The sequence below is a fragment of the Rattus rattus genome, chromosome 15 (assembly GCF_011064425.1).
Source record: "Rattus rattus isolate New Zealand chromosome 15, Rrattus_CSIRO_v1, whole genome shotgun sequence".
Taxonomy (NCBI): domain Eukaryota; kingdom Metazoa; phylum Chordata; class Mammalia; order Rodentia; family Muridae; genus Rattus; species Rattus rattus.
Window position 1 is genome coordinate 33680683 of NC_046168.1, and position 14222 is coordinate 33694904.

The 14222-nt window shown below is 39.8% G+C and overlaps 1 protein-coding gene across 1 annotated transcript in view; it reads right to left on the reverse strand.

Moving 5' to 3' along the window:
- Greb1l (GREB1 like retinoic acid receptor coactivator) overlaps positions 1–14222 on the reverse strand; it is a 238693-nt gene that overhangs the window by 118055 nt on the left and 106416 nt on the right. The window contains exon 2 of the mRNA XM_032885701.1: positions 466–572. The gene's annotated coding sequence lies outside the window, so the exon portion shown is untranslated. The remainder of the gene's footprint in view (positions 1–465; positions 573–14222) is intronic.

A 14222-nucleotide genomic window follows, 5' to 3' on the forward strand; every position in this document is an offset into this window, starting at 1 on the left:
TGATTAGTGAGCACTTCTCCCCTCTCTGAGTGATTCTACCCACTGTGAGAGATTCTACCCTCTGAGCGCTTCTACCCACTGTGAGAGATTCTACCCTCTGTGAGCGCTTCTACTCACTGTGAGAGCTTCTACCCAGTGTGAGAGATTCTACCCTCTGTGAGCGCTTCTGTCTGCTGAGCCTTCTCTTTAGCCTTTGAATTCTTTCTCTCTCTCTCTTTTTTCCCCCCAGTTTATGTTGATAGGAAATACAGAGCTAGCTGAGAGAAAAATTTATTCTGGAGTAAGTTTTGCTGAAGGACTAGAGAAGATGCAGTGCAAGTAGGCACATGGGGTAGAAAAGAACAAGAAAGGAGTATATGTAAGTGTAAGGATCAAATGCAATAGCTTTACTTAAACTGTAGCTTAACTTCCCCAAATGAATTTGATCATGAAAAGTTTGAGAAGAAGACTATAATCATACAATACCTTGGTTCATATATTAACATTTTTAAATCATGTTCATGGTTAAGTTAGGCAGTCAACATCTCTGGGAGCTTGTTCTAGATTAGAATTTTCTTAAGGTTTCTTTGCACCTAGAGAAACATAAAAACACAAGTTATTTCCAAGTGCCTTTTGTTTTAAAATAAAAAGTCTATATTACCTAAAATTCTATAAAATCACAGAAGTCCTAGCTAACTTTGTACTTGTTACAATGGGCAAAAGCAAGATGTTTCCGCACTCTAATATATATTCAAATATATTCAAAAGGGATCATTTTTAAATCCCAGCCCTTCCTTCAGTGCAAGCTAAGCAAGTTTTTTTTGGCTAGTATTACTATAACACTAAAAGTCCGCAAAACACTTCTATCTTGGAAATGAAATTAATACAAGGTAAATTTATCTGAAGACATTTGAGAATTTTATAATCCCTGATATTTGTCTAAAATTAATTTATTCAAAGAAATACAAAACAATCAAGTGTAACTAATACTGCAATAAAATTTTCCTACTTTTTGAGAGTCTTTAATGATTTCCAGGAAGAATTGCAGGAGGAGAAAAAGCATATTTCTTACTTTTCTAACCAATGTATTTGTAGGAGGTATTGAATTAATTTTAATTATCTACAGTAGATTAAATGATGTGCCTATTATTCTTTCTGCCAAATAGATTATGGTTGATATAAACTATTGCATAAAAAAATAAGAGAAAGCTGCAAAGGCCTTGAATGAATTAAAGGAACTTGTCATTAATTTTTTTTTTTGATGCTACAATAATGCACTTTTAATGGTAAAATTCTTGACAGCACAATGTCTATCTGGCAAATCTTCTATTCAAGCACCCATCCAGGAACCTCTGGAAAAGGTGCACCCACTGCACTGTCCACTTGTCAGAGGAGCCCTTGAAATTCAGAAATGAGGGTCATTAATTTTTATACATAACTTAGAATTTTTATTGTGTCTAAAAAAGAAAACCAAAGAGTCTTAGTCCTGTAAGAATGTATGAGTGCAGTAAGTATGGTACCTATGTTTATAATATTAAAACACTAAAAGTCATGTTAAAGAAAATATTTTTGTACTTTTTATGTCAATTTGAAAGGCAGAAAAACATTTCAGATTTGGGGATAAAAATATTTATCATAACCTCTCCTTATTGGAAGAATGCCTTCTCTCAGAATAATAATCACGTCTACACCCTTCCCGCTGACACATGCACAAACAGCATCTTTCAGAATTGGGAGCCTCCCTACCTAATCCAAACCAAAGACTACCCCATATGGTCAATGAGGTCAAACCACATTACCGCCAATGAGAGCGGTCTGACTCCGCAAGTGCCGTAAAGATTTTTAAAAAGGTCAATAATCCAATTCCAATAGCTTTGGAGTCTAAAATTGCTAATTTTTAGCCACGTGCTGCACAGTTCACCTGCTAGTAATGACATTTTTGTATTTTCTTCTAATTATACTCCACGCTGAGACCTTTGGCCCCGGGCCACAGACCCCTATTCAGGCCGCACACATTTCCTCAAACGCTGATCCTTTGTTGTCACCCTCCGCTTTCATCTCTTATTTACGCTGAGGAGAAGGAGACCTCCACTGCCTCTATAGCTAAAGCTTCCAACCGTCGCAGCCTCCCTGCCTTTCAGACGATGGGCTTTTCCCTAGACAAATGCCAAAGAGTTTGACGAAATCATTTTTTTGTTTTCTGGGTACACTGCTCTTTCTTCTCCCCTCTTCTATCCCTAGCCGACTTCCTTTCCTCTCTTGTCCCACAGGAGGGACTTTGCATGAGTAAGGATTTACACACTGTGACCATTACCAACAAAATGAGTACAATACAACCTCTAACATCTGACAGATCAATAACATATATATTTTTTCTTCCATCACAGAACCCATTAAACGAAACTGGAGATAATTTAAAACAACTTAACCCCCGCCCCCACCCCCGCCCAGCCTCCATTAAGACAGAACTCTCAGTACTCCCCTGTAGAAGTGACAAAAAGTGTTTAGAAAACACTGAGGATATTAGGCATATGGCCAAAACTTTTCAAGTTGTCAGTTACTTATAAAACAGAAAGGAGGGAAAAGCAAAGCAAAAAAGAGAAAGTAAACTGAAATGGCTAAAAGTTTGATTTTTAGCTTAATCTTTAAATTTTTAAAGCAAAATCTTCATAAACCATTCCTACCATTATTACTTCCCAACACGTCACACACACACACACACACACACACACACACACACACACACACACACACACATATTTTGGAATAGCAGAAGCACAAACTTGTTACCATGACGTAGATCATTCCCTCAGACCACAACAAGGCACTGAAAGATTCCGAGCTCCAAGATGTTTACAGAGCAACACGGGTTCATCCCTGCTCCCTTTCTGTATCGCTCAGCTTGCTCTTGATTTCTAAGTGTTTCCTTGTTGTCTGTCCTCTGCAGACCCTGAAACCTCTTGTCTTTTCTTGTTTTCACCATTTGCTTCACCCAGCAGTTCACTGGAGACCCATCCATCTTGTAATGTAGAGTGGCAGATGCTCTCCCGAGCAAGCACACTGCTGGGTGAACAAAGGATTACCATCACCTCAGGAACTCCGAGAGAAATACAACTGCCACCTTAGGACAGGCTCTGACTTGACAGACATCGAACCATAAACCATTTCTAAGTGAAAAGGAAAACAATTGCCATACACACAACAAAATCTGACACAATCAAAGGCAGAAAAGAGTGATCATTTGTGGATTGCCTTTTCCCTCTGTAACTCACTTTGCCCAGTGCTTTTATATTGGGGCAATTCACTGGCCAAGAGGCAAGAGATGGTCTTAGAAAGAAAAGCCTTTCTCAAGTGTCTTCTTTTATTCAACAATATTCAAAGTGAAATTCATTGACATGTGTGTTGAAGGAAATCCAGGGCTTCAATTCAGTCTGACCTTTCTTGTTTGCATAAAGCAATATCTGGACTCAGAAATGCTGACTCTATTCTACTGCTGTGAAAGGAACACTCATGCTTTGCAAATTAAAAACACATTAAGCACAACAGAAATATAAAAAGCAGCATGTGACATAATGCCAACAATATGCATAGCTCAGACTGGAAAGGCTCACCGTTCATTAATCAGACAACCTCCAACCTAGGCTTAAAGATAGTGACCAGGAGCATCCTGGGAAGGGCTGAAGACGCTCCTCTAACAAAGGAGAGGTCATGTGAACATCGCCCAGCAACAAACCAATGCCAGGGAAGCTCTACATACAGGAGATTCTGCTGATCTAGAGTCTTGGCGTTTGACCTTATTTCAAATACAACGGGAATAAGTACACCTCTAAAATTTAGATACTAGGATGGGGAAATCCTGAAGGAATTTTAATTGAACCTAGAGGTTCAATTAAATCACTGTGACCAGTGTCGTTATGGAGATTAACAATTCGTTTTTTATAACAAATATCGAGAGACACAGTTGTAAGCCTCTGTTGTAGAGGAACACATGTCATTCTCAAAAAAAAAAAAAAAAAAAAGGACAAATACTACAAACATCTATGGTTCATCAAAAGACTCAGAATGTCAATGGACAGGCTCATCAACAGTATTTCTAAGAACTGTGAGCAAAGAAAACGATAACATTTGCTTAGTAAAATACTTTAATTTTTCTTTAAAATCTTCACATACAAAGTCTTTAAGTTGTGCTAAAATTGGGATGAGTTTGTAGCCTGTAGTGATTCTGTTCATCTTTACATTCCAAAGATCACCGTGTAATTTAAAAGATGTTTTATACATTGTGTTTAAGTTATTTGGAGAATAAACAGAATTAGCTCTATGAACCAACACCTTTTATTTAAATGTTTCTGTGTCTCCTATTTTGTTACTTTGACCTCCTTATGAATACCACAGTATAGTTTTTTTATACTCTCAGAATTTCTTATTTTATTCTTAAGGCTGGCAAAAAAAATATACACAAAATAATGGAATGAATGTGTACAACTTAGAATTACAGTCTTGTAGAAGACTTTGTTCACCATGAACTGGCTCAATGTATTCTCCTAAAACAGCATGTCCTCCTTGATTACTCTCAAACTTGGGCATTAGTAACAGGAGAGAAGTGACCTTCAAATGACAGCACTTCTGCAAAGGGCTCCCAAAAGATCTGATTAACTTATCTTCTTTTAAGATAGTGAGGCCCGTATGCATGTGCAGGAGAACCATACACATTCTCAGGAAGCACACCCCTATGGAAAGTTCTTATTGCTTGACTGATCAAAAACAAAGTAAGACCTTTCTTTCTTTCAGGGTAGCTTCCAGATCACAGTCAGAGTTAGAAACCCACACAGGGGGAAAATCCATCAACATGAAGTCCTAAAAGGGTTTACCCTTCACCATCCTATTTGCACTTCAAAACCCTGTGAGTCCTCCAGTTAAAGGCCAGGGCTGAACCATTTCAATAAGAAGAGGTGGCCAGTGGTGATTTATCTTCCATTTGGCCCCTGGACAAGAGTTGTAATGTCTAGGAAGCTTCCCTTCCTGGACAAGAGCACTCCCCAAGTATCCCCCCCTCACTTCCGCAGCCTTGGGTCTGCAACGTCATACAAACAACTCACAGGTTCCTTCAACCACAGGCAAGAACATGTGCTGCTTTAGGATTTAGACCCATTTTCTTGGCAAGGATATCCCAAAGCAGAAGACTACTGCAGTCGCTAGGGGTAAGGGCAGGATCTCCTGGTTCTAGGCTGGGAGCAGGAAGGAGCTTCTCAGATGTAGCTGCTCCTATCACTGGCATCAAATGTTATTAGCAGAACCTCTTAAGCGCTTTCCAATTAATCCCAACGTATCTCTTTCCTTTGGGTAATGTTATCCAACTTCTATCAGTACGGTGTCAGTTTAATTAACATCTGCACACTATAAAATATTTTAACAAATCCAAGAAAGTAAAGATTTCATAGGACGCAAACCCCTGGGTCAAAAATACCTAAAATCTGGTAAGAGACTCATTCTGCCTGCCCTGACTTTTGCTCCTTGTTACCAAACAGGTATCACCATTTGCCAATGCACAATCTTCCTCAAGCAAAACAAGCTGTGGACAACAGCAACGCTTACTTAAATCAGACTGCCATGTGTTTATCACCATGGGATTGTTTCTTACAAATAGAGGACATTTTGTCACCAGGTATGACTTACTCATGTCACAATTATGTTCCATGTTCTTCTCAGAAGAGAATAATAGAAAGTCTTTATATATTTTTTTTCTGTCCATTCAGTTTTCTGTTTTATTTAAATGACTTCCATTTTCTAGTTAATACTGATAGGTTCCATCTGAACACCATACTGACAAAATGCACAGAAGCGCATTTTCTGTAGTGATAATAGTCTCACAGTTGAAATTTTTCTACTTAATTAAGTTCACTTATTTTTGACAATTATATGTTACCATGTGTTTGCTGGGAATTGAACTCAGGACCTCTAGAAGAGCAGTCAGTACTCTTAACCACTGAGCCATCTCCCCAGCCTGGGTCTTTTGTGTGTGCTGTGTGTGTGTGTGTGTGTGTGTGTGTGTGTGTGTGTGTGTGTGTGCATGCGCGCACGCACGCACCATAGTCAGATTTTCTGTGAGTTGGTGATTTTGTCCACTGTGCCTCATGAAGAAAACAGTGCTATACAGAGTGCCTACAAATTCTTTCTTTCACTAACTTCATAGACACTCCAAAGAGCAAATGTCTTTAATTTAAATCTAATGCCTTAACAAAAATCTGATCAATAATTAAATAAGAACGTGACTAATTCAAGAAATGCAAATACTTGTCAACTAATAGTAAATAATAATTTATGTCTGGGAGTTTTTTTTTTTTTTTACTAAAACTCTACTGCAAACATTTTTACCCTTCATTCTCATAGCCTTAATTACCAAAAATTCTAGAAAACACAATTTTTTTAGGAAGTAATTTTATTGTGTGCTACCAGACTGATGATTCTGAGGTTTGTATTTTGAGATGACATAAAATTCTAACCATACATATTAAATGAGAATAAGTGCATAACTAAAAGCCTAAGTGCCGGGTTGGGGATTTAGCTCAGTGGTAGAGCACTTGCCTAGCAAGCACAAGGCCCTGGGTTCGGTCCCCAGTTCTGAAAAAAAAAAAAAAAAAAAAAAAAAGCCTAAGTGCCATGAAACTATCACTGAAGAAAAAACAAAACCCTCGTATAAATAATAATATCAAGGAAACCAAATTCCTTAGCCTACTGGAGGACATTTTTTAAAAAGTGCTTTCCTTAGAGAAATGACAAAAGTAATCGATCTGCCAGACAGGAAACATTCAATCTCCATTAAATATTTATTCAGTGCAGTAGACGGGTGCTGTTTGGACCTCAAAGAAAAAAGCAGTTCCTGCTATTAAGGAATCATGGCTTAGAAGAGACCAGAGATGAGACACTTCCTCGAACGATGAAACTACATCCAAAAATGCCAGCACTAACACTGGAGCTGTGACCTGTAGTCACAGCTCAGGCAGCTGGGCAGAAAGATCACTACAAATTTGAAGCCTACTAGGCTACACAACTAGGATCTGTTTAAAAAAGAGAAAGAAAGAGAAAAGAAAACAAAGCCAAACCTACTAACCAACTGACCAAAGAAACAGCCAAAAACAAACAACTGGAGACATGCTGTATATATATTGCTACTTTGAAATGTGCAAGCAAGTTCTTCCAGGGACTGCAGACAGCTTGGTGCTTAAGAGCACTGACAGCTCTTCCAGAGGACCTGGGCTCAAGTCATTCATTATGGGCAGTTTTCTGCACACATCGATACTTCGAACTTTATATACTGATTTTAAAAATTAGCTTTACTATATTTATTTGGGCCAGCACCTACATGACAGTTCACATCTGTCTGTAGCTCCAAGATATGACAGCCTTACAAACATAGAAGCAGACAATACACCAGTGCACATAAAATAAAATAAAAATAAAACATGTTTAAAAGAAAGAAAGAAAACAGAGCTACAAATGCAAACACTGAGCCCAACAAGGCTTGACTGGGGCTTTTAGTTAGACGCCCTGAGCAAGGTGAATATTGCCTATGCTGGGAGCCAGGTCCCAGCTCTGACACTTGACCTGTCTTCTCCAAGGAGGGAATCAAAAGCAACACACTTCTAGACTAAATATGAAATGATAGACTCTTTGTAGATGACAGGATTTTTTATATGGGATATCCTAAGACACCACAAAAACTGTTCAAACTAATAAAAAATCAACATACATAACACTGACAAAAGCAGACAAAGATGATTCTCAAGAGAAGATGTACGAATGGTCAAATGTGTGTGAATTGCCAGCATGACTAACCTCCAGAGAAACACAAGTCAATACTGCAGAAAGAGGTAACTTCACACCTGTTAAAATGGCCACCTTCCCAAAGATAAATGGTGGCAAACACTAGAAAGGACATGGGAAAGAGATTGCTTGCACACTGTTGGTGGCAACATAAATTAACAGAGCTATCTGGTAAACAGTATGGCGGTTCCCCAAAACGTTAAAGCCGTAGCTTCCACCCCACCTAGCCATCCTCGGCTGTTCATAAAGGCATCCTACCACAGCGCTGTTTCCTGTGGTTCCAAATAACTGTGATTTGAATGTAAGCAAGTCACCCATACAGCGTTTGTAATGGCACTGGCTTATAAAGAAGCTCTTAAGTGCCGACTGTGCCTTGTATATAACTTAATATTCCCTCTAGATAGGTCAGCACATTGATCTCCAGCTTATGACAGCGGAACTTAAAATTTTTCTACTTTACAAAGGTACAAAAGCAATTTATGTGACAGGAACTATATTTCAAACTTTAAAACTTTTATCTTTCTCAGGATAGTAAAGTGCAATGCTGTGTGATGCTGAGCAGAGATGGGGAGGCACTGCTTCTAAAAAGTTAACATCATAGGCATAAACGATATATACCATGGAGTCTACTACTACACGGCTGAGCACGATGCTTGGAAGGCCATTTGCATTCAATGCATATTAAAGTTACAATGTTTTATTGACATGAACCCATGATAAGTTCAGGAGTGTCTTCATAGAGCTCAGCACTACCTCACCTACAAGCATTTATTAGGGGCTTAGAATATGTCCATTGTGGATAAATGGGAAAACTTTTACATATCCATTGAAAATGAAAGTTAGTATCTGCACATCCATTTTGTTACAGCATTGTTCCCAGTAGCAGACATTAAAATCATCCTAGATGTTTGCCAGTGAATAAATAGATAAAGAACACACACACACACACACACACACACACACACACACACACAGTCACTTAATGAAATCAGGCTAGGGAGATGGCTCAGTTGGTAAATGAGGTCTTGCGTTCAGCTTTCCCAGAAGACCTGTGAATGCTGGACAGCGTGGTAACCAGCTTGTAGTCCCAGTGTTTGGGTCTAAATTTAAAATTTTTCACCATAAGTGAGTTTAAGCAAGATACAAAAAGTTAATGTTTGATTAAGTCATTCTACAGCATATACAGATATCAAAATATTAACTTATATTAATAGGTAATATAAATAAATAGGTAAATTAATGTTTTGTTAGTTAAAACATAAAACTTTTTATTGAAAACAATATGATGCTACAGAGGCAGAGAAGAGAACTCATTCACAACAACCAGAAAAATAATATGTAGGAGTCATGCTAATTGCAGATATGTTGTAACTTTTTTAAATTATCAAACTTAATTAGGTAATTTAAGTGAAAATTTCTACACAAAGGAGCGTATTGTGTTTTTTAAAGAGAAGCCTAAATTAAATTGTATATTTCCCAAACAAAATAATAAGGGAATTCTAGTTAAAATATCAGTAGAGCTATGCAACTTTACTAGAGTGAACGAAGATTGCTAGAGAGAGAGAAAACTCTTCAAAAACAAGTGGGAGGAGTCAGGAAGACAGACGGATGGCTCAGAGCTTCCTTCTCAAGCTGCCCTTGCAGAAGATCCACATGTGGTTCCTAGCATCCGCACGGAAGATCACATCTGTCTACAACTCCAGTTTCAGGGGATCCACTGGGCATTATACATACATGGTGCCCTGACACACATGCAGGCAAAAATGAATCTTAATAAAAACTGGTTTAGGAGAGATGAGTAAGCACCCTATTAAACCATATTGTATTGTGAAGAAAGCTTTGGGTTATTAAAATCTGTGTCAGTAAAGCTCAAAAAATAATTCTCATCTCCTTTCATATTTCCTTTTGACTTCTTTTTACACACACACACACACACACACACACACACACACATATGCATGCTACCACACATATGTGGGTATAGGTGTGTTTCAGCAGGCCTATGACTCTCAGCAGATAACTTCCTGGAGTTGGTTCTCTCCTTCAACGATGTGGGACTCCATGTCAAATCCAGGTCCTCAGGCTTGGCAGCAGGTGCCTTTCCCAGTGGCCCCTCTCTCCAGTCCTTGATAGATTTCTAAAGCGTTCTTCTCTTTGAATTTCATCTGACTCCATCTCTAGTTTTCCTCCATTTATAGGTTGACTTTCAATTTCCTTTTCACTCACTGTGCAGCAGGGAAATGATGGAGTTCTACAGAATGTCATCTATGGAAGCCGAGGGTCGCTTATTCACCTATACCTCCTGCTGCAAGCCTCTTTCCCCCTGATCAGACCTGACTAATGTAATTGTCAAAATACTAAACAAGAGATGATGTGTTATTTCAAAGGCCGTACAAGGCAGGTTCTGCCTCTCTCCTCCTCCTCCTCCTCCTCCTCCTCCTCCTTCTCCTCCTCCTCCCCCTCCTCCCCCTCCTCCCTCCTCCTCCTTACTCCTCCCCCTCCCCTCCTCCTCCCTCCCTCCAGGAATGGCCTTTCCTGTCAGGAAACATGGAGTTCTGTAAGAGGCCCTCATGTCATTCTTTTGCTAAAACCCTTCCAGACTCAATTGATGCTTTTAGGATAAAGTCGATATCCTCAGTGAGTATCCTTCCCTTGCTAGTGCTCTTTCTAACAGTGAGCTCAGACACACTGTCTGAGCTTCCAGAACTGCATTTGTTGTTGCTGTTTTTGATCACTTAAACTTTTCATTCTTTAGATCTCATCCACTCAGACCTGCCTTGAAAGCTCTCGTAGAATCTTGCTCATCTCCTAACAGTTCCCTCACTTCTGACCTATATAGTAGTGATTAACCAGGGTTTACACTCCCTATTAGTTTCTAAGCATCATAAAAACAGGAGCTATACTTACCTGATTTTGCCTATAATTAAATTCACGGTATCTACTATGGTACTCTCCAATGTGGTATGCAGCCACAATATTTTAAAATATTTTAATGATCTATATATGTGACTGGCTAAGAAATAAGGTTTGTCCAGAAAGACTGCATTAGAATTAAAATTTATAAAATACCTATGAACACTGTTGCTTTCATGATCTGAACTTATTTTTAAATTATTAAGAAACTATTTTAGAGAAAATAAGGGGCTAGGGATACAAGACTGATGAGTTGGAAGCCAGTGGGAGTCTGTAGTTCCAGTTGCCAGTCCCTTCTCTACTTACTATGACTTGCTCTGCCATGGCTCTTCCAATCTGATGGTTCTTACTGTCTTGACTTGTTTTCAGCTGCATATACACCATCAGCAAGACAATCTAGACAGACTGTTCTGAGTTGCTGTCCCCAAAGTATAAAAGTCTACAAAACACGACCTCTCTTCTATCTCAATATGTCAACACAACATGCTCAGACTGATATTCCCACAGGAATCTGTGTTCGTAAGAGTAGAAGCTTTTCTTATTCCCTTATTTCATGCATTTGTTCACCTAGAAATTACTGAACTGCAGCGGGGTTAATGACAAACACCCATTGAGCTTAGAGATCCCTAGCTAGAGGTGAAGGCAGGCTCAGCTCAGGGATACAGAGATAACATCAGAAAAAGGGGACATGGCGGCTTGAGAAGATAGGGTAGGAATTTGACAAACAGAATTAGGAAAGCCTCACATACCACCAGAACAGACCGCCACAGGCGTGGCATACTTAAGACTCACTGGAAGGTAACTGTTCCTGGGGTTGAATCCTCGGTGGGAGTGTGGGCAGTTAAAGAGCCAGAGAAAACTTTCAAGTACGGTGGGGCTGGTCTGTAAGGGATTTTCTATGTCAAATTAGGAATCTGAATTTCATCCTAGAAGCAGGAGAAGGCCAAAGAGATTTCAAAATCTGACATTAACAATTAGATTTTTTAAAAAAAGAAGATAAATTTAGTGGTAATGTATAAATTAGAGATCAAAAATTTCTTCAAGAGCTGGAAATAGAGTTCACTGGTAGAGAAAAACCCAACCAACCAAGCACCAGAAGTTTCAGCAAGAGGGTAGGAAGAGGAGATAAGGATTTCTTTTAATTAGGGGTGGAGGGAGGAGGGAAGAGGGAAGAGGGAAGAGAAATCTTTTCAGTAGGAAGATAGAAATTCAGGACCAATGCATATACAGCCACCCAATTAGACAAGATGGATGTAGCAAAGAAGTGCAGGCTGATAGGAGCCGGATGTAGATCTCTCCCGAGAGACACAGCCAGAATACAGCAAACACAGAGGCGTATGCCAGCAGCAAACCACTGAACTGAGAACAGGACCCCCGTTGAAGGAATCAGAGAAAGGACTGGAAGAGCTTGAAGGGGCTTGAGACCCCATATGAACAACAATGCCAAGCCACCAGAGCTTCCAGGGACTAAGCCACTACCCAAAGACTATACATGGACTGACCCTGGGCTCCAACCTCATAGGTAGCAATGAATAGCCTAGTAAGAGCACCAGTGGAAGGGAAGCCCTGGGTCCTGCTAAGACTGAACCCCCCAGTGAACTAGACTGTTGGGGGAGGGCGGCAATGGGGAGGGTGGGGAGGGAACACCATAAGGAAGGGAGGGGAGGGGATGTTTGCCGGAAACCGGAAAGGAAATAACACTCAAATGTATATAAGAAATACTCAAGTTAATAAAAAAAAAAAAAGAAAGAAATTCAGGATAAAGCTCAGGGCTCCAGACTGCACAAACAGAGCCTGAAGACATCAACCACACAGCTAGATGGTACCGGTACTGGTCTAGTTAGTGAAAATATGTTAAGCAATATGCCACAAGAAAGGGCAGTCTGAAAGTCAAAGGTCGAGGAAAACCCAGAACAGATACAGAAAGAGCAGTAGGAAAGGAGGCAGGCCTCACGAAGGCAAACGAAAAAGAGCTCTCAGCAAGTGGACGTGTGCATGGCACATAACCAGTCACCCTTGCTCGGAGCCACTATGGCGAGCAAGGGTGGAAATAGGTTGGTAACAGTAGGGAAGATGAGCTAGCAGGAAGGAATATGCTATAGGAGGGATACTTACAGGTGAGGTTCTTACCTTAAAAAAAAAAAGAGAAGAAAAGTCACAGATGGGCAAGACAATGGGGACAAGGTGAGAACTACACACTGATGAGAAACTCCAGGAAAAGAAACTTGTGAGGTTACTTGAGTATGTCCGGTGATTTGCAGGCAAATGTGAAAGCAAGAAGAAAAGAAAGAGCAAAGTAAGATCAGAACCTATCAGCACTGCTCGACTCTCGTGTATGAGGAGAAGAATGGTAGGAGGAGGAAGATGCCCAGGTCCTAGGAGGTCAGAGTGCATCCTGAAGAGCCAAAGTAGCTACAAAGAGGGCCTGTTCTTGTCTCATCTTGGAAAAGATTCTTGTATGACAAAAAGTGCGAATAAGGAAGCAAATCCTGGATGGGCACAGTTAGGATATGAAGGCTGGAGTAGGGTTGAGAAGTATTTAGGACTTAAATCAATATGACGCTGGGAATAAGGATTTTCTGTCCAGGCTGGAGAGATGGCTGAGTGGTAAAAAGCACTGAAGCACTGATTGCTCTTCCAGAGGACACACATTCAATTCCTAGCACCCATTTGGAAGCGCACAACCTTCTGTAACTCCAGGAACCAACACCCTCACACAGGCATACAAGCAGCTAAAACACCAATACACACAAAGTAAAGCATAAATTGTTAAAAGTAGAAGCCTTTCCCTCTTTCCCTGAGCTGTATTCTTTATCACGTGGTCTTGCTTTAATTCACACTAGACTACTCCATCAATTGCTCCTTCAGTACATGCTTTGAGGACTTGGGTCAAGTCCTGCAGACACAGAGGTTAGGTTTCTGTCTCTTGGGCCTTACGGGAACCAATGATCACTGTGTTATGTGGGGTGTCTGTCTTATTTTATCCCCAGGATACCTCATGCTTTAAGAACTATTATTGTTTCTATTTTTCAGATGAGATGACCCAATTTCAGAAAGTTTAATAATTTGTTTATAGCTGACTGATATGTGGTAGTGCCAGGAATGGAGCACAAACTCATCTTACTTCAAAGCCATGTTTGACCACTCAATTACTATGCTATCCCATGTAAATGTATTAAACGTGCCTTTCAAACATCACAACAAGAGCATACTGCCTTGGATGACCACAGTTTGCCAATGCCACACTTTCTGCATTTGCTACATTCCAGTCACGATGGTTTTGTTTACATGAAAACTGAGGTGGACTAAGGTACCTTCTCTGCTGAAGGGCAGTCTAAAGAAGAAGTTGAAGTTTTGAACAAAACGTGAAGAGGAATTCAGTTCTTATTGGTTTTAAGACATATTGGCTTTGAGATGGCTGTGAGGCATTCAAATGGAGACAGCCAGGAGTTATTTCATTAATCTGAAGTTTAAGGTGAAGGCAAGGTTAGAGATAAAACAAAACAAAG